Below are 20,609 nucleotides of genomic sequence, written 5' to 3' on the forward strand. Positions count from 1 at the left end.
CATACAACAGCCTTCCCCCCAATGTGCCGGGCCCCTCAGAGGGAATATACTTACCTCGCGCGCCGCTCCTGGTCCCCGCACCGCCGCTGCTGCTCCTCCCTGTACACGGATGAAAACATCCGGTGTCGGAAGGGAGCAGCCAATGGCAGGCGGGGACGGGGACAAGCCTCCCTAGCGTCACCTGCGATGCTAGGGAGGCTCATCCCCGTCCCCGCCTGCCATTGGCTGCCCCCCCCCCCGACACCCGGATGTTTTAATCCGTGCACGGGGAGAAGCAGCAGCGGCGGTGCAGGGACCAGGAGCAGTGCAGGGAGCGGGGTGCTAGGTAAGTATATTCACTCTGGTGGGACTGTTGTATGATGTTGGATAACCCCTTTAAGGGTGCCTGAGCAATCGGTTATTCTAGCTTGCAAGTTCCTGTGTGCTGTTCTTTTTGTCTGCCCGTGTATCGATCTCTGCCTCTTTCCTGACTCTTACCTTCAGCTGCCTGACCTGAGTCATGCTTGATCACTGTGCTGACCCTGTGCTGTCTGCCATGACCTCTGACCTGTTTCATGTATTCACATGTACAGTTGTGTTCAAAATAATAGTAGTCAGACATCAATCACTGTTTTTGGTAGAAATTATATTTCTACATGGCAAAAAATTTACTAGCAGGTGTAGTAGAGTAATAGAAACCCAACAGTCATGACATGCATGCTGCTGATTCTGTGTCATTGAATCACTAATTTGAAAGGGGCATGTTCAAAGTAATAGCAGTGTGGAGTTCAATGAGTGAGGTCATTCATTTTTTGAAAAACAGGTGGCAATTATTTCCCTTATTTAAGGAAGGAAGGCGGCAAATGTTGTACCTGCTGGTTACAGTGCATTTCTCTCTGAAATTCTGAGGAAAATGGGTCGTTCCAGACATTGTTCAGAAGAACAGCGTACCTTGATTAAAAAGTTGATTGGAGAGGGGAAAACATATAAAGAAGTGCAGAAAATGATAGGCTGCTCAGCTAAAATGATCGCAAATGCTTCAAAATGGCAACAAAATCCTGAAAGACGCGGAAGAAAGCGAAAAACTACCATTCGAATGGATAGAAGAATAGCCAAAATGGCGAGGACTCGGCCAACAATCAGCTCCAGGAAGATGACAGAAGGTGTAAAGTTCCCTGTGAGTCTTGTTACAATGAGAAGACGGCGATGTGAAGCCGAGCGATCTGCAAGAAGCCCCCGCAAAGTCCCACTGTAGGAAAAAAGACGTGTGCTGAAGAGCTTACAATCTGCCAAAGAGCACATTGACGGCCTAAAGAGACGTTCTGTGGACTGATGGAAGTAAGATTGTTCTGCTTGGGTCCAGTGGCCGGAGACAGTTTGTCAGACGACCCCCAAACACTGAATTCAGCCGCAGTGCACTGTGAAGACAGTAAAGCATGGTGGACAAGCATCATGATATGGGGAGGTCTCTCATACTCCGGTGTTGGGCCTATTTATCACAGACCAGGGATCATGGATCAGTATGAATCCATCAGAATACTTGGAGGTCATGCTGCCTTATGCTGAAGAGGAAATGCCCTTGAAATGGGTGATCCCACAAGACAACGACCCCAAACACAGCAGTAAACGGGCAACATCTCGGTTCCAGACCAACAAGACTGACGTTATGGAGCGGCCGGCCCAATCCTCGGATCTTAATCCAATAGAAAACTTGTGGGTGACATCAAAAATGCAGTTTCTGAGGCAAAACCAAGAAATAGAGAAGAACTGTGGAATGTCGTCCGATCATCCTGGGCTGGAATACCTGATCACAGGGGCCCGAAGGTGGCGACTCCGAGCAGCACAGACGTCCAGCAGTTCTCAGAGACAGCGGTTATACAACTTAGGCCTCATGCACACGACTGTTGTTGTGTTCCATTCCGGAAAATGGGGTTCCGTGATCCGTGATCCGTTTTTGTTTCCATGTGTCTTCCTTTATTTTTGGAGGACCACCAGACATAAAGGAAGGTAAAAAAAATGTCTAAGACTAGTTTGCCATGCAAATGATAGGAATAAAACGGACGCGCGGACGCGGATGACAATCTTGTGTGCCTCCGCGTTTTTTAGCGGTCCCATTGACTTGAATGGGTTCGCGAACCGTTTTCCGCGGACAAGAATAGGACAGTTTTTTTTCTTTGACGGACTGGAACCACGGATCACGGACGCGGATGGCAAACGGTGCACTATCCGCATTTTACACGGCTCCATAGAAATGAATAGGTCCGCATCTGCAACGTTAAAATCGGCGGAACGGACGTGGAAGCAAACAACGGTCGTGTGCATGAGGCCTAAATATTAGTGAAGTGATTCAAAGGAAAGCCAAATCTTCAAACATGCTTCAGTTTATATAGTGAATGTTTGAGTTTGTAAAGAAGACAAACACTGCTATTTTTTTGAACAGTCTAATATTCACTTTTTTTCAATTTTTTTTAGAGAAACAACACAAATTTGATAGATTTTTCTTCATGTTTTGATTAGGAATAGAATGTGTAGTGTTCCCAATGCATTTGTGTGGATGGAAATAAAAGCTATTAGAAGGAGTTTGAGTTTTATTCACTTTTTTTAAACACTGCTATTATTTTGAACACAACTGTACTGCTCCTGCCTGTCCTCAGCCTGTCCCTGACTACAATTTTGCCTGACCCCTCAGTGCCCTCCACCAGTTTCTCTGACACACGTGGGTCAGCTGTCACCAACTCCGCGACTACTCCAGGAAGTAACTGCCTAGTGCAGGGATGGCCAACCTGCTGGAGGTCCCTCGTTACAGGGATCTGGACTTTGCTGCAGGCAACCACTAGGCCAGGGATGGCCAACCTGCGGCTCTCCAGCTGTTGTAAAACTACAATTCCCACCATGCACTGCTGTAGGCATTCTTTGCATGCTGGGAGTTGTAGTTTTGCAACAGCTGGAGAGCCGCAGGTGGGCCATCCCTGGCCTAGTGGTTGCCTGCAGCAAAGTCCAGATCCCTGTACGGAGGGACCTCCAGCAGGGATGCACCTAGCCTTTCTGCTGCCTGAGGCGAAACCTGAAACAGCGCACCCCCTCCCCCATACCAATTTCTTAACCTAACTCCTTCCCTTCAGCCCATGGCCCTTCTGCTGCCTCCGCTCTTGCCCCTACCTGGTGCTGCGTCACCTGGCCTCATTGGTGGTGCACCCCTGGACCTCCAGGACAATGCCCTTAGGTCTAACTGAAAGTCAAACCGCTTGGTTGACACAGTGGATCCACACCCAATGCCGTTCCCCCTGCATAACGGAAACGGGACGGATCCATTTTGCAGCCCATAGACTTCTATTATGACGGAAATAACGGAATGCCTCTAAAGACATTCCGTTATGCATTCCGTCATAGAATTGCGTTAAGGTCCGTGGTAACGGAATCCATAACGCAATTCTGCTTTTACCACCAAACAAAGCTGGAACGAATTTCAAGATATGAAATTGGCTCATCTCTATATGAGACATAACACAAGTGACTGTAGAATATGACATACCGCGCGCAGTACAGTCCAAAAATAGTACGTATAATCCTCAGGCTAAAATGCTCCGTTGTCAGATCACAGAGCGGATCCAAGTAAAGAAGTGACGCGCTGCCACTGCGAATTCTGGCCTCATAATGTCTGAGCGTTCTGCAGTAGAACGTACAGTAACAGGATATAATACCCCTATAATGTGCTCAGTATATACCGCACACCGTCATACACATAATCCAGGACACTTCCAGCGCAGGAAGGTGCGTGACGAGGACGTTTTGAGGTCCTTTATTGGTCACTATGCTTTACCGCACCGAAATAGCACCTTCATCCGTCCAGCTGTGATTCTCCAGAAGGTCCCATCTTCTGTGTTCCATTCAGGCTGATTACTATATTGATATCTTTCTCTAGGGGTCGGAGATCCACCCCCTGCACAGCCACAGACTAAATGATAAAACCTCTCACTACCTGTAGTTACCACTAGAGGGAGCTTCTCTATTTACTGTATATTGTATACAGAAGTGAATAATAGTGAAGTATACATCGACCTCCTGAGCTCCCCCTAGTGGTGACCACAGGCAGACAGTATAATATGATGCAACTGTATGACTACACAGGGGATTTGTAGATCTGTATCAGAAACTCAGAGCTTTAGCAGCTATGAAGATATTTAAATTATTGAACCTAAATATTTCATAATAATGAACAGTGGACATTCGCTTTAAGCAAGGCTGATATTGACCACCAGGCCTATTATAAAAAAGGATTACGGCATCATCAGTCCCCTTCCCTGGCCAAGCTCCATTGGGCAGCGGACATGTACTCAAGGTGGTGCCGAAAGAAAATAACCAGGTTCTTTAGGGGGGGGGGGGGGGGGGTTTCCTCTAATGACATCTTACCAGATAATAGAAAACGTTCTGTCCCCCTCCACTTTACAATCTGCTACATTAGACCCTAAGTATGAAGCATGAACCCCTTCTCTACCCTAGATGATGAGTAACACCCTCAGTAACCCCCTGGTCTGGATTGGCAGGGATTTTAGCATTAGTCCCCTTCATTACCCTAGACCACCAGAGACATGTTCATGAACTCCTTTATTGTCCTAGGCCACCAGGAACATTGATATTAACCCCTTTATCGTCCTAGACCATAAGGAATGCTGTCATTAAACTTTTCACTGTCTGCTCTTGCTGCCAGGGATTTTACTTCATTAAATACTTCAGTACTCTAGACCACCAGAATGAATCCTTCTATCGCTTTAGAAGACCAGATTTTCAGATATTAACCCTCTCACTTCCCTAGATCTGAGGGTTATTTCTATAAATCGCTCCATTACCCGAGTCCACTCGAACAGGCTGTTACCATCAACCCCTTTACTACCCTAGATCACCAGGGACATGGACAACAATGCATTCACTATCCTAGGCCTTTGGGAAAGTTGACATTAACTCCTTTACTATCTTAGACCACAAGATGTAGATGTTGTTATTAACCCTTTTTACTGTCTAATATCTTAGCTGCCACGGATTTTACCACTGAATGCTTCACTACTCTAGACCACCAGGGATGTTGACATGAATCTTTCAATCACTTTAATGGACCAGATTTGCAGACATTAGCCCTTTCACTGTCCTATGCCTGAGGTATGTTGCCACAGATCACCTCACTACCCTACTGAACTAGACTGGGCTGTTGCTATTAACCCCGTAACTACTCTAGACCACCAGGGATATTACCATTGCTCCTTCACCCTTAGCACCAGAATGACAACACTTTTCTGGGGTCCTAGAAATTTTCTGAGCCAACTGCCAAACCCTAGAAATCATTTTGTCTTCTTCGGGATCAACACAGATTGAAAAATTGGCCATTGGTCTGACCTTTGGCTTTGATGACTGTGCTGCAGCGGGTCATACAAGGAGATGTCTGCATTGTATGTCCTGCCTAATAACATGTCACCTGTGAGCTCAGAACATGAAAGCTTGTGGACGGGTGAGAGGTGTGGAGCAGCTGCTCCAGGCCAGGCGGCAGATTGCTGAGCTTTCACAAGACCTTAAGTCTGCTTGACTGCAGATGGGCTGAGAATCCTCCCGTTGTGCCCGGGGCGCCTGCCTCTTCTGCCATGCCAGGTGCAATGTGATGTGATTATTGCACTTACGCTTTGTTAGCTGCCTGGAACGGGGAATGCAGATCCTCCCTGATCACTGCCTCGTCCAGTAGTCAGCACACCCTGATCCCCCCCCCCATACACACACATTCTTCTGTCTTTTCCCACAATGGTATCATGTCCACTATGTCTACCTGCTGCCGTCCCTTTATGCTTCTGTGTAAAATATCATATAATGTTATACAATTTTTACATTGTGTGGGGATTCGCCCTGGTAGTTAGGATTAGCGGGTGGAGGACAGAGGCAAAGTACAAGTTCTTGGTTCAAAACATCAGTGTTTATTCACACGTGAAAGCAAAACAAAAACGCTTGGTGATCGTTCACACACATGAAAAGTTCATATAAAAAACAGTCACCTTTTCTCCTGGGTGTCACTTCACACCCTGTTGGAAGTTCTGCCTTGTCAAGTCCACAGGCAGGCATTAGGCGGCCTGTTCGCCCTCACAGGGGTCTGAGCCCTCCCGCCCGGCTCAAGCTGCGGATCCCAACACAGCCCTAAGATCACAGCACAAAGACCTCCTGAGCTCCACTGTCAGACAGAGGTAATCCTCATTACCTGGCAGTGCTGGCTGGTTTTTATGCCTGGCAAAAACCCAGCCTGGAACGTGGGGAGTAGTCACCCACCCAGCACTTTGACTACTCCCAGTAAGAGCCGTCCCGGATCAGCTATTACAGCCATACTAAGTATCAAGGTGTCAAACAGCAACTTGAACCATCTCTTACTTCACCGAGGCCAAGAACCTCGGTGACACATACCTATCATCCACGATGATTCCTTGTACCTTCTTACATACCTCCCCCCTTTGTTCAGCCCTGAGGGAGTGAACACATGCCATACAGTATACTCAGGACAGGGCATCCGTGTTTCCCTGCAACCGGCCTGCCCTTTGTTCTACGGAGAACTTAAAGTTTTGTAAGGAAAGGAACCACCTGGTGACTTGGGCATTTCTCTCTTTGGCCTGGCTCATCCACATGAGAGGGGAGTGGTCGGTCACCAGGCGGAATGTTCTCCCCAACAAATAATAGCGGAGAGACTCGAGTGCCCACTTGATCGCCAGGCACTCTCTCTCCACTATACTGTACCTGGTCTCCGCTGGGGTGAGCTTGCGGCTTAGGAAGACAACGTCGGGCGTCACCAAAACCGGGGACCCACACAGGGCCGACTTCAAAGGAGAGAAAGCCTCTTCCGCCCGGTTATTTTGTTTACTTGGGGTTTGATGACTCCGCGCCCAATGACATACCCCCGGTATTTTGTCTCTTCTAAACCTATCGCGCATTTTTTTGGGTTAGCGGTTAGTCCAGCTTTTCGAAGGGAGTCCACTACAGCCTGCACTTTGGGAAGGTGACTTTCCCAGTCGGTACTGAGGATGACAATATCGTCCAGGTAAGCTGAAGCGTATCGACGATGTGGTCGCAGCACAATGTCCATTAGCCTTTGGAAAGTGGCGGGAGCGCCATGCAGACCAAAGGGTAACACCTTGTACTGGTACAGCCCCTCCTGTGGGATGAAGGACGTTTTCTCTTTGGCAGCCTCCGTTAGGGGTACCTGCCAGTACCCTTTGGTGAGGTCCAAAACAGAAAATACCGGGCTTGTCCTAACCTCTCAATCAGCTCGTCTACCTGGGGCATGGGATACGCATCGAACTTGGAGATTTAGTTTAGTTTCCGGAAATTGTTACAGAATCGTAACGACCCGTCCGGCTTTGGTATTAAGACTATCGGACTGGACCACTCACTTTTGGACTCCTCAATGACGTCTTGTTGGAGCATTAGCTGCACTTCCTCCGAGATGGCTCGTCGCCGAGTCTCAGGTACCCGGTATGGTTTCAACCGGATTTTGGCCTGAGGCTCAGTGACAATGTCATGCTGGATTATGGAAGTGTGTCCAGAGAGGTCTGAGAACACATCCGTGTTCCTGCTGATGAACTCCATGGCCTCCTGAGTCTGTTTAGAGGAGAGGTTGTCAGCAATCTTCACTGGCAACCGCTTCCCTTACATCAGACTGAGGGGCCGGAACCTCTCCTCCTAGAAAACTCGGCCGCGGGCTGTCTTCAGTACTGGTCTCCTTATCTTTCCAAGGTTTGAGCAAATTCACATGGTACACCTGCTCCGGCTTCCGCCGCCCTGGCTGGTGTACCTTGTAGTTTACTTCTCCAACCTTTTCGAGTACCTTGTAGGGTCTCTGCCACCTAGCCAGTAACTTACTGTCCACTGTCGGTACCAGAACCAAAACCCGATCTCCCGGGTTAAAGACCCGGACCCGAGCCTGCCGATTATACATCTGACTTTGATATCGCTGAGCTGCCTCCATATGTTCCTTTACCAGCGGCAACACGGTTTCCATACGTTCCTGCATCTGGGTAACATATACTAAATAACGCTTTTATATGGTGTGGGTTGTTGCTCCCACGCCTCTTTGGCTATATCCAACAGACCACGTGGATGTCTGCCATATAGTAGTTCGAAGGGCGAGAACCCAGTAGAGGCCTGGGGCACCTCTCGCACTGCAAACATAAGATAGGGCAGAAGGAGGTCCCAGTCCTTCCCATCCTTAGACACTACTCGTTTTAACATGGTTTTTAACTTTTTATTAAACCTTTCTACTAGGCCGTCAGTTTGCGGGTGATAGACGGACGTCCGTATCTGCTTGATGTTCAGCAACTTACAGAGTTCTCGCATCACCTTAGACATAAAAGGAGTCTCCTGGTCGGTCAGAACCTCTTTAGGTAGCCCCACTCTGGAGTCCATTAACTACTTTGCTATGAGTTTGGCTGATGTATGTCGCAGTGGCACCGCCTCCGGGTACCGAGTGTCGTAGTCTAGGACTACCAACATATGAGCCTTCGGTACTGGGCCTACGAGATCCATAGCGATTCTTTCAAGTGGAGTCTCGATAATCGGGAGAGGCACTAAGGGACTGCGGAACAGGTGCTGGGGGCTAGTTGTTTGGCAGGTCGGGCAAGACTTATAAAAGTCATTCACCTCTCTAAACACACTGGGCCAGTAAAACCGTTGTAACATAGTAAAACAGTCTACAAGGCTGAAAAAAGACATTTGTCCATCCAGTTCGGCCTGTCATCCTGCAAATTGATCCAGAGGAAGGCAAAAAAAAACTGTGAGGTAGAAGCCAATTTTCCTCACTTTAGGGGAAGGAATTTTTTATTCCCCTAAAGTGAGGAAAATTGGCTTCTACCTCACAGTTTTTTTTTTTTTTTGCCTTCCTCTGGATCAACTTGCAGGATGACAGGCCGAACTGGATGGACAAATCAGAATAACTCCATGGATCAACGACCCCTCTCTAGTAGCTATAGCCTGTAATATTATTACACTCCAGAAATACATCCAGGCCCCTCCTGAATTCCTTTATTGTAGTATCCGGTCCTGTGTCTTCTGCAGTCCCAGATGACCCCCGAGAACATGTTGGTGGGCTAACTCTAACACGAGTTTTCGATAAGCCCGGGGCACCACTAACTGTTCAATGGGTTCACCCCGCAGCTGGTTTACCTGATACAGCATCTTCTGATGAACCACAAAACGGGGAAACATAGACTCGGCCCCAGGTTGTTGGGGTACCCCATCAACTATTACCACATTCTCCCAAGCCCGGGATAGGGTTGGGTCTCGGTTTTGGGATGTACCGAAATTCTCCCTGGAGATGTTGAGGTCTGCCAACTCAGGTCCCGGTGGCAATTCCCCCACGTCCCCCACCTTTACCCTAACCAGGGTTGTCTCCCCCTCTTCCACCGAAGTGGCGGTCACCCCTACTGCTGGCCCTTCGGCCTCAGGTTCCCAGGGTTCTGGCCATCCTCCTGAACAAGGCCAATCTCCTGGGCTCACTCCTGACTCAGGGGTACCAGTCACTCTCACAACCGGCCATAGGGCCAGGAAACCCGGAAAGTCTCTCCCTATTATGAGTTTGTAGTGCAAATTTGCGGCGACTGCCACTTGGAGGGTCCACCTGCCAGCTACCGTGGGTAGAGTCACCAGCGCTGTGGGGTAGTCTTTTAAGTCTCCGTGAATGCACATCACTAGGGTAGCCCTTACTAGGGTCGCCAAGCTCCCTGAGTCCAGCAGCGCCTCAGCTTGAGTGTCTCCCACTTCCACCTGGCACAAGTGGTCTAGAGCCTCCGGGGTACCTGTGGCACACAGCTTCATAGCATACAGTGACTGACGGTAACCACAATTAGTGTCTATGGGCTCAACCCGATGGGGACACTCAGCCCTTATATGGCCAGGTTCCTGACACCGACATCAGATTACCTGGGTCCGGCCCATAGTGGGAACCTACCAGGTGGGTTTCACCGGCTCATACCGTTGGGCCTGCGGTGGGGACTTCTGGGGTTTACCTGCCCCCCTCCCGAAAGAACGCCCCTTAAGATTCTTAGTGGCCTCATAGCGTTCCAGCAGGTCCACCATTTCCAGGGCATTTTCAGGAGATACCTGGCCAATCCAGTGCTGGAGAGGGGGTGGCAGAGTCCTCCAGAATATGTCAGCCAGTAGTCTATCCAGCATAGCCATGGGACTCAGCACATCAGGCTGCAAAAGGTGGAGTAAGTCATAATACTGGGGTCTCGCGGGCTCAGCTGGCTTAAACCCCCACTGCTGTTCCCGCTGGGCCCGGACCAACACATTTACCCCCAGTCTTGCTAAAATCTCACCCTTTACCTTCGGGTAGCCGGCCGCTTGATCGTCCGGCAAGTCGAAATACACCCGCTGGGACTCTAATGCCAGGAAAGGAGCGATTACCTCAGCCCATTGGTCTTGGTGCAGCTTTTCCCTGGTGGCCACTTTCTCGTACATCACCAGGTAGGTTTCAATGTAATCTGCGCGTGTCATCTTAGGGATCGCTGCATGGACTGCTTTCCGGGCATCGTAGACGCTTGAGGTTGATCCTGCTGTCTGCAAAGCCATCATGTGTTGTAGCAGCAACTGGTTGGTCTCTCGCTGCTGCTTATTAGCCTCCCGTTGGTGCAGGTTGGTCTCTCGCGGCTGCAGATTAGCCTCTATGAGGGCCTTCACAACAGCCTCCATTTTGTCGTGGGACACGGGTTGTAATACCGCTGGTTTGATGTACGACATACAACCGTGCCTGAAAAATGCAGAAACCAAAAAATATATTGGCGTTCTCGCCAGCCTCACTGCGCTTGCCCGCACCAAATGTGAGGATTCGCTCTGGTAGTTAGGATTAGCGGGTGCAGCACAGAGGCAAAGTACAAGTTCTTGGTTCAAAACATCAGTGTTTATTCACACATGAAAGCAAAACAAAAACGCAAGTTGCTTGGTGATCGTTCACACACATGAAAAGTTCATATACAAAACAGTCACCTTTTCTCCTGGGTGTTACTTCACACCCTGTTGGAAGTTCTGCCTTGTCAAGTCCACAGGCAGGCGTTAGGCGGCCTGTTCGCCCTCACAGGGGTCTGAGCCCTCCAGCCCGGCTCAAGCGGCAGAGCCCAACACAGCCCTCAGATCACAGCACACAGACCTCCTGAGCTTCACTGTCAGACGGAGGTAATCCTGTCCACCTGGCAGTGCTAGCTGGTTTTTATGCCTGGCAAAACCCGGCCTGGAACCTGGGGAGTAGTCACCCACCCAGCACTTTGACTATTCCTAGTAAGAGCGGTCCCGGATCAGCTATTATAGCCCTACTAAGTATCAAGGTGTCAAACAGCAACTACTGCCGACACATAAAACTGGTTCTTACTCCACCGAGGCCAGGAACCTCGGTGACACGTACCTATCATCCAAGATGATTCCTTGTACCTTCTTACAATTGTCAGCGGAGAATTCTATCCTCTGCGATAACCTTTTAGTGCAGTGGTAAACTCAGTGCTGCAAGAATTCCAACGAGGTTGACATTTGCAGTTTCTGGCTACTTTTCCTTCCATAGTGAAGCACTGGGTTTAAGCGACGATCGTGGACTCTGCAGAGAAAATCTAAACCTACCCCACAGCATCACAAGCTCTGATCCTGGCTGAGAATTACGTAGAGATAGGATGGGTTTTCTGCCTCTGAAAGGAAACAATGAATGTATCAATTCGCTGAGAAGCAGAGATTTTGTAATTGGTTTGAAATTTAAACACAACATTTTAGAACTTTTTGTGATACAATGAGTCAACTTAATTTACAGAAAACGCCTTAAAATTAGGGCCTCCATTAGATGCATTAATAGGAATGACTTAGAGGACTACATTCAGGCCCCACACACTATTAGAGGGGGTCTGTAATGAAGCATAGCCTGCTTCCAAAAAGTTGTATCCCTCTCAATGATTGGATGATGGGGATAAGAGGTACTCCTAGGGAAAGAGAACCATCTCGCTTTTGGGAAGTGGCCACTATGAATTATCTTTCCTTTTTGCATATTATTTTCCCATGGAGCATTGTCACTAAGTCTGTTAAGAAAAGCCAATACCCCCCACCCCCCATCGCCAAGCTGCATTCGGGGCATCTCACTCAGCCACCCAGCATCCTGCTCCATACCGATGAGGGTAAAGCACCCTGAAACAGTTGTTTTTCTGTTTTTGAATGGATATTTGGCTTGGCTATTTTCCTTTGTCATGTCCTCAAGTTTGTTAAAAAGGTGGACCTAGACTAATAGGGAGACACTTTTAAAAGGTGGCGCTACGAGATGGTCCTCTTTGCCTGGGAGACGCCAGCTTGCTCTTAATAAGAGGAGATAGTGCCTCACAGTCTTCTGCCAAGAGTCCTGTTAGATTCCAAAAGATCAGGTAGTTCTGTGCCAAAAAAATGCCAGACTAGGGAATTTTTCTGCTTTTAAACTTTACATTTGTGTTTCACCCCAGTCCTTTCATTTTATTGTAATGGTTGGTAAGAATTTCTTCATGTGCTGTAAAGACTCGTGAACAGGAGATGGCGCTGTGGCACACAGTCTGCGGGAATATCCCAGAAAGTCTTTGCACGGACCTGTCCATAGAAACACTGCCAAAACAAAAAGGACTCTGCTCCAACTACAGGGGTCCACTATAGAAAGAGGCAAGGAATACAAGATCCTTTAAGTGATCCGATTCCGGCAGTATGTTTTCCAGTCTTCACCACTACATTCTTTGCTATCTCTTCTATTTTAAAATTTTAATTGAAAATATAAGGAAAAGGATACTAAAAGAAAAAAGGATCAAAAATTAGCATATTTGTGGCAAGCATGCATATGGACATTAAAGATCACACCTGTTAATGCAGCTTTGGATGAGGCACCTATGGCTGGGACCTGGGGTACACATATGGCAAAAGCAGACAGCAGGGGGCAGACTTCCATTATCACACAAGTTGAATGGGGGAGGTTGGCTGTATTTTATGCATTTGTATTTGTGGATACCCATTTGGAGATTAAAGATACCCTCCACCCCTAGTAATATAGGGGCATATGTGATGTGCATAGCTCTCTATGTAGTAAATTTCCATTTAAAGGGGTTTTTCACCCCTGGGGACCTTTTCTGCAGACCTGCGGATGGGGTCATACTAACCTGATCCCTACTTCTGGGTTCCGTCTCCATCTCTCCCCACTGGCCAGTGTAGATCTTGGGTCTCCCAGTTTCAACATCCGGTTTGACACAAGGTAGTCGTTGCAGCAGGTGACTGGCTGCAGAGGTGACACGTCACTGGGTCATGTGATGCATGGATGACACGTCACTGCTGTGGTCAGTGGCCATGTGACCCACATCAAGCCAAATATTGACATGGTGAGGGATGGAGCCAGAAACCAGCAGTAGGGATCAGGTAGGTATCAATCCTACTGAAGGTCCGGCCAGGGGTGAACAAACCCTTGAAGAGTAAATATAGTATACTAGTCCTCAATTTTATTAATGCTGAGGACCAGAAGCGTAACTTGAAGCTTCTACCATGTGCCATTTATAATACTGGTATCTTCCTACATGGGATCCTGAGGGCCCTCAGATCCTGGAATTGAAAACAACTCTGCACCCACTGTAGCTACCCCCTTTGGCTGAGACCCTCAGGTTGGATGTTGTCGCCCCTATAAAACAGGAGCCTTAGAGTCCTGTGTGTCTAAGTGTCAGTGCATTTCCGGTCACTCATTCCAATGCTGTGACTATAACTGGCGCTCAATGCATTTACCCAGCGAGATGCCCGGACGGTGAAGTCACGTGGGGCAGTAAGACGTGATATTCTGGGGTTTCCCTGATTTATATAAATAGTCCAGTGATGAGACTTCTCACTTTGAACTTCAAAACCCCACATCTCAGCTGAAAAGTGGAGCAGACGTGTCGGCGGCTGATAGGCCCCCGGGGCTGGACAGGAGAATGTTCCCGGCGCTCATCACCCTGTTTGTTTGTTAGAGGTTGCTGGGTTTTGAATGATGACTTTCTGGGCCGGGAGCCAGCCTGGTCCACTGAACAGAGGGGCATCTGGAATATGTCTGTATATGGAGAGAGGCTAAAGAGAAAGCGAGAGAGTGCAACACGGGAGCAAAGACACAGGAGAGGGAGATACAATGTATCAAGTTCTCCAATCACCTGTTCCGTTTGTTTTACTATGTTCAAAAGCAAAGGTGACTATTATTATTATTATTATTAGATGGATTACATTAAAATAAAAATAAACATGATAAAAAAAGTGGCACAAAAAATTCATTATTGAATTAGGCTACTTTGACACTCGCGTTTGGTGCTGATCCGTCATGGATCTGCACAGACGGATCCATTCAGATAATACAGCCGTCTGCATCCGTTCAGAACGGATCCGTTTGTATTATCTTTAACTTAGCCAAGACGGATCCGTCTTGAACACCATTCTAAGTCAGTGGAGGACGCATCCGTTTTCTATTGTGCCAGATTGTGTCATAGTAAACGGATCCGTCCCCATTGACTTACATTGTGCGCCAGGGCGGATCCGTTTGGCTCAGTTTTGTCAGACGGACACCAAAACGCTGCAAGCGGCATCCAGAGCGGAACGGAGGCAAACTGAGGCATTCTGAGCGGATCCTTTTCCATTCAGAATGTATTAGGGCAAAACTGATCCGTTTTGGACCGCTGAGCCCTGAACAGATATCACAAACGGAAAGCCAAAACGCCAGTGTGAAAGTAGCCTTAAGTGTTCCAGCAATCATATTATCGAAGAAAAATTAAAAAAAGTTCATGCAACATTTTATAATCTTCAAGCAAAAATCTGTATTATGCTATTTCCTTCTGCACTACAGCCCCAAACTGCTCAACTGTGTAAAGATATAATTACAAAGAGGGGCAACAGAGGCAGTATTATAGTAGTTATATTCTTGTACATAGGAGCAGTATTATAGTAGTTATATTCTTGTACATAGGAGGCAGTATTATAGTAGTTATATTCTTGTACACAGGAGCAGTATTATAGCAGTTATATTCTTGTACATAGGAGCAGTATTATAGTAGTTATATTCTTGTACACAGGAGCAGTATTATAGTAGTTATATTCTTGTACATAGGAGGCAGTATTATAGTAGTTATATTCTTGTACATAGGAGGCAGTATTATAGTAGTTATATTCTTGTACATAGGAGCAGTATTATAGTAGTTATATTCTTGTACATAGGAGCAGTATTATAGTAGTTATATTCTTGTACATAGGAGCAGTATTATAGTAGTTATATTCTTGTACATAAGAGCAGTATTATAGTAGTTATATTCTTGTACATAGGAGCAGTATTATAGTAGTTATATTTTTGTACATAGGAGCAGTATTATAGTAGTTATATTCTTGTACATAGGATAAACAAAAATGACCCAGGGTATCCCCAGAGCGAGTGAGGAACAGTGCCCACCCAAAATGGCAACAGGGGATACACCTAAAGTATAACTCGGTAAAAGCTCCCGAGTGAAACAGCAGAAACAAATGAAGAGGGAGCTCATAATACCAAAAGTATATAAATTTTATTAAAGCATGTTAAAAATACCAAAAAAAGAAGTAAGGTAGGTACATAAGATGCCGTGAGGCAAGGTGATGAGAGCGGAGAACAGAAAGAGCGCCACCCTGGGAAGAAAAACACACGGATATAGAGATGGAAAAATGTAGTATATAGTGATATATAACATGGGAATGGAGAATATTGGGTACAGTGCCCAACCCATGAAATGGGTAAATAGATGAAAAAACCATATGACATCAGGTAAAGCAAGGTCAACTCATGCACCCCCACTGGCAACAGATGCAAACGCATAAAGGTGAAAGTATGTTGCATAGAAAGCAAAGTGCAAGTGGACAAAAAATGACCACACAGCCAGCGGGGGGCAATAGAGGACCAAAGCTTACCTGGAAAGACCGTGTGCAGCGAGACCCAGGGTGGCGCTACCCCAACGCGCGTTTCGGCGTGCCTTCGTCAGGGGGTAGCGCCATCACTGTGAACCAGGTTTAAATAGACTCTCTTAGCCAATGAAAGTGAGTACTTACTCGTCCCCAGGTGTACATGTTAGAAAGGCGCGCAGAAATCCTGGTAATCCGCATCCAGCCGCCCCACGGCCGGCGTCCCGCCGACACGCCCACACCATGTGATACAGATCACATGATCGGGTGGCTCTGACGTGAGGACGCACGGGCGTGAGGCGCCGGAGGCGGTACCCAGGATGACGCGCGCACACATGACAGAGGGGGAGGAGAATCAGGAAACCAGAAAAATAGTCCGAAATGCTGCCTCTCAATTTTGGAAACGGTAACCAGGCCATATTAATGCATAATGATAGTATAACCATGGCGCATCAAGACATCGATGCGGCATGTATAGCTCTATAACAATATATATATATATATAGGTGAACACTTCAAAGAATAATATGCGGATACAATAAAATGCATTCATAAAATTGTATACATATTGTACATAAAGAAAGAATAATATTAGAAGAAAAATAAAAAGTGAAATGTATATGCATACGGCAACATAATTAAGGATAACAAACATGATTATAATAGAGTGTGGTTAAAAAGCAGAGAATAGAGGTCATGATCTAGATCAATGAATAAATGAATAAATAATTAATGAAAAAGGACATGCTAAAAAAGTGAAAGGGGGAAGATTATACATGTGAAATAAATATGTAAAAATAATAGTGCGAATAGGGAACTAATAAAGTTCATGAAAAGTGAGTGGAGAATTCATCATATATAATGATAAGTAATAATTCATAACGAGAAATGGGGGAAAAGCATGATGTGCGGGGGAATAAAGTGAAGGGAATGAAAATAAAAATAATAATAAAAACAGTGTAAAGAATGATAATAGAGTGTAAATGGTGAAGAGGGATGAATAAATTAATTATGAAAAAAGAAATTCATAAGATGTATATAGATAAACCTGGCTGAGAAATAAATACATAAAGCCAGGGAAGAAGGAAAAGGTGTTGGACAGGAGTAGGGCCCTATAAAGAGCATATACGGTTGCGTACTGGTGTAAAAACACCAGTAATAACAACATAGGAGACTCGAATTATGTGTCAACATGAGAGAACAGGTGAATATAAATATGGCCAAAGCCAAAAGCCAAATACAGAGCAAGGTGCTGCGGGAAAAAAAGAAAAAGAATAAAGTAGAATAAAACACCAAAAAGTGTATAATAGCTATGTCCGTAAATTGGTCCCGCAAACGAACCACATTAAGAAGAAACAATAGTAACATCATGTTGGAGATAATCCATTCCCAAAGAAATCAGAGAGACGCAAGGCGACTGGATATCCATCAAATGGTAGGCTAAAGAGAGAGAAAAATAATGGAATAAATAATAAAGAATCAAAAGATAAGAGAGAAAGTCAGTAAAATAATATACAAACAACTGTTAAAAGAATAAGGTCCACAGTAGTGGGCCCAGCGGCTACAAGAAAGAAGAGAAGCCCAAATTCTCATTCAGGCCCCTAGGGCGCAATGTCCCAAGGGTCCATATCCAGCGGCTCTCCTTTTGAGCCAGCCGCTTGGATGTATTGCCTGCACGTAAATCTACCTGGATACAATCTATACCTCTAACTCTAAGACATCTTGGATTACAAGAGTGAAATTCCTTGAAATGTCTAGGGATGGGTTTTAATGTCTCAATCTCCTTCACCTCCTGTGCATTAATGATATCCCTCACGTGTTCCCGCACACGAACCCTCAGCTCACGGGTCGTCAAACCAACGTATACCTTGGGGCATGGGCACACAGCGTAATAAACAACTCGTGTGCTGGAGCACGTGAGGGACTGAAGGATTTTGAAGGATCTCGCTCCAGAAGAATCCACAAAATCAAAGGAGCGCTCCATATTTGGACACGCGGCGCAACTGCCGCATGGTCTGAAGCCAACCTTAGGGCTACCTTGTCCAATACAGAGTTGAGATGGTGTCGGTTGAAGATAGCCTCGAACCAGACTATCCCGTAGGGTATTAGCCCTACGTGCCGTAACAAGAGGTCGTATGGGTAGAAGCTTTTCTAAGACGGGATCCGTCAATAGAATGGACCAATGTAAGGTCAAAATCTCCCTCATTTTTGTCCACTGTGAGTGGTATGTGCTTACAAATCTAATTTTGTTATCCGGCATCTTATCTCCTTTGGTTTGCAGCAGAAGAGTTTGCATCTGTTGCCAGTGGGGGTGCATGAGTTGACCTTGCTTTACCTGATGTCATATGGTTTTTTCATCTATTTACCCATTTCATGGGTTGGGCACTGTACCCAATATTCTCCATTCCCATGTTATATATCACTATATACTACATTTTTCCATCTCTATATCCGTGTGTTTTTCTTCCCAGGGTGGCGCTCTTTCTGTTCTCCGCTCTCATCACCTTGCCTCACGGCATCTTATGTACCTACCTTACTTCTTTTTTTGGTATTTTTAACATGCTTTAATAAAATTTATATACTTTTGGTATTATGAGCTCCCTCTTCATTTGTTTCTGCTGTTTCACTCGGGAGCTTTTACCGAGTTATACTTTAGGTGTATCCCCTGTTGCCATTTTGGGTGGGCACTGTTCCTCACTCGCTCTGGGGATACCCTGGGTCATTTTTGTTTATCTGATCAATTTCTACTGTGGTTTTTCACAGATCCCTGACTTTATGCTCAACATGGATTACAAGGCCAGAGAACTTTCTTGGCTTTCCCAACTAGATGCCGTTTTCAAGGATGAGGGAGCGGTTGGTGGTCCCAGCGGTGGTATGAGTAAGGAGGTCCAGAACTCATTATTGTTATTGCTGCACAAAAGGGCCCGTATTTGGTGGAACAAGGCTTTCTTGGAGAAGTATCTCCAGAGAGGGCTAATACCTAGGGGCCTTAGAATACAGGTGTTCCCCTCCTTTCCCATAGAGGATGACGCCTTTGTATCTAAATGGGAGGAGACCTGTAATCAAAGCTCTTTTACGTTTATGGAGCTTTTGATTGGCCATAATAAAAAAAGCCTGGAACAATTAGATGCGGAGATTGATCTCTTACAGACACGTTTATCCAATATCTGTAGCCCAGAACTTTTGAAAACTTTTCAGGAACAACTGGATACGAAATATCCTGTCTGGGAAAAAGAAATTCAGGAGGCCAAGATCCAAAAGTTCTCAAGAGATAACAACGATGCACAACAGAATCGTATATACAAATGGAAAAGTCGAGATTCCTATAGAACTAGATCCCGCAGCAGATCGTCCTCAGTCTCTTCCATGTCATCTATGGGGGAGTCCCAGTCACAGGGTACCTATCCTGCTCGCCAGACCCGTAATAAAAGAAAAATGGAGCAGGGCAATGGACAGGGACGGAAGAGACAACCGGAACCAATTACGACCACAAAACACCTGGACAGGGAACCTAAGGTAATTAACTTATCTGACTATACCCTCTCCGGCACAGATACCTCTCTGCTGGAGAAGGGATTATCCTATGTACCTAGCTGTAGGTTCGATTGTTTCACTGCTATTAAGGATCTGCACCTCTTTGGACGTTCCCTAATGATGAAGAGGTGGCATTGCAGGAGTGATTCAATTGGTTCCCTGAGTTCCGAGGAGGAACAGCGAGCTCTCCATATTTTGGAGGACCTCCTATTAGAACAGGAGAGACCCGCTACGACTACTGTTAATGAAATACCATCGGCCATTAAAAAGAGATCTAAGAAATTCCCCCCTTTGTCACTATGTCCGGCAATTGACCTCTTTGTTAAGACGGTCAGCAAGGACTTTGAACGGATTTCTACATCCGTCCCATATGATAACTTAAATAAGGACCAACGACAGAGCCTTGCCAAACTTAAAAATCTTCCGGATGTTATTTACAAACCAGCTGACAAGGGGGGGAATTTGGTGATGTGGCCCCGCAATATGTACTTAGCGGAAGCCTATCGACAGCTAAAAGACCCTATCTGCTATCGGAAGTTAACCTTTAACCCTACTATCTCTTTCAGAGGTGAACTTCTGAAAATCTTGGATGCTGGATTGGAGGAAAATATCATATCGAAACAGATGTATGAAGCTCTCATCATTCAGGAACCATCTATTCCTACATTATATTTGCTACCAAAAGTCCATAAGAATTCTTCTGTACCTCCAGATAGGCCTATTATATCTGGATGTAACAGTATGGTAGAGAATATCTGTAAGTTATTAGATTTCCATCTTAAACCCATTGTGGAGACTCTACCATCACATGTTAGAGATACATCCGATTTCCTGCAAAGGATACAGGGCATTACCCTTGAGGAGGACAATATTTTGGTGACATGTGACGTAGAGTCCCTCTACACGAGTATCCAACATGTAGACGGACTACGGGCAGTGGAGTTTTTTCTTTCAGTCGGTAATCTACCTAAGGACTTTTCTCTTTTCCTGCTGCAACTTCTTAAGTTTGTGCTGACGAGGAACTTTTTCTCGTTCAATGGGTCCTTCTTCCTGCAGCTCCAGGGGACAGCTATGGGCGCGGCATGTGCGCCGGCGTATGCCAATCTGTTCCTGGGGCTGTGGGAGAGGGACCTTTTCCTGTCAGACAGACACGTCATCATGGACCGCGCCAT

At 46.3% G+C, this 20,609-nt stretch overlaps 1 long non-coding RNA gene across 1 annotated transcript; it reads left to right on the top strand.

Annotated features, from left to right (window-relative positions):
- The first annotated feature begins 1,874 nt into the window (after positions 1-1,874).
- On the top strand, positions 1,875-20,134 carry LOC121008865. The gene is made up of 4 exons (XR_005780628.1): positions 1,875-1,888; positions 10,207-10,209; positions 19,294-19,300; positions 20,004-20,134. It is a non-coding gene; the product is annotated as an uncharacterized LOC121008865 (long non-coding RNA).
- Positions 20,135-20,609: the final 475 nt, after the last annotated feature.

This window comes from Bufo bufo, chromosome 7 (assembly GCF_905171765.1).
Source record: "Bufo bufo chromosome 7, aBufBuf1.1, whole genome shotgun sequence".
Lineage (NCBI taxonomy): Eukaryota > Metazoa > Chordata > Amphibia > Anura > Bufonidae > Bufo > Bufo bufo.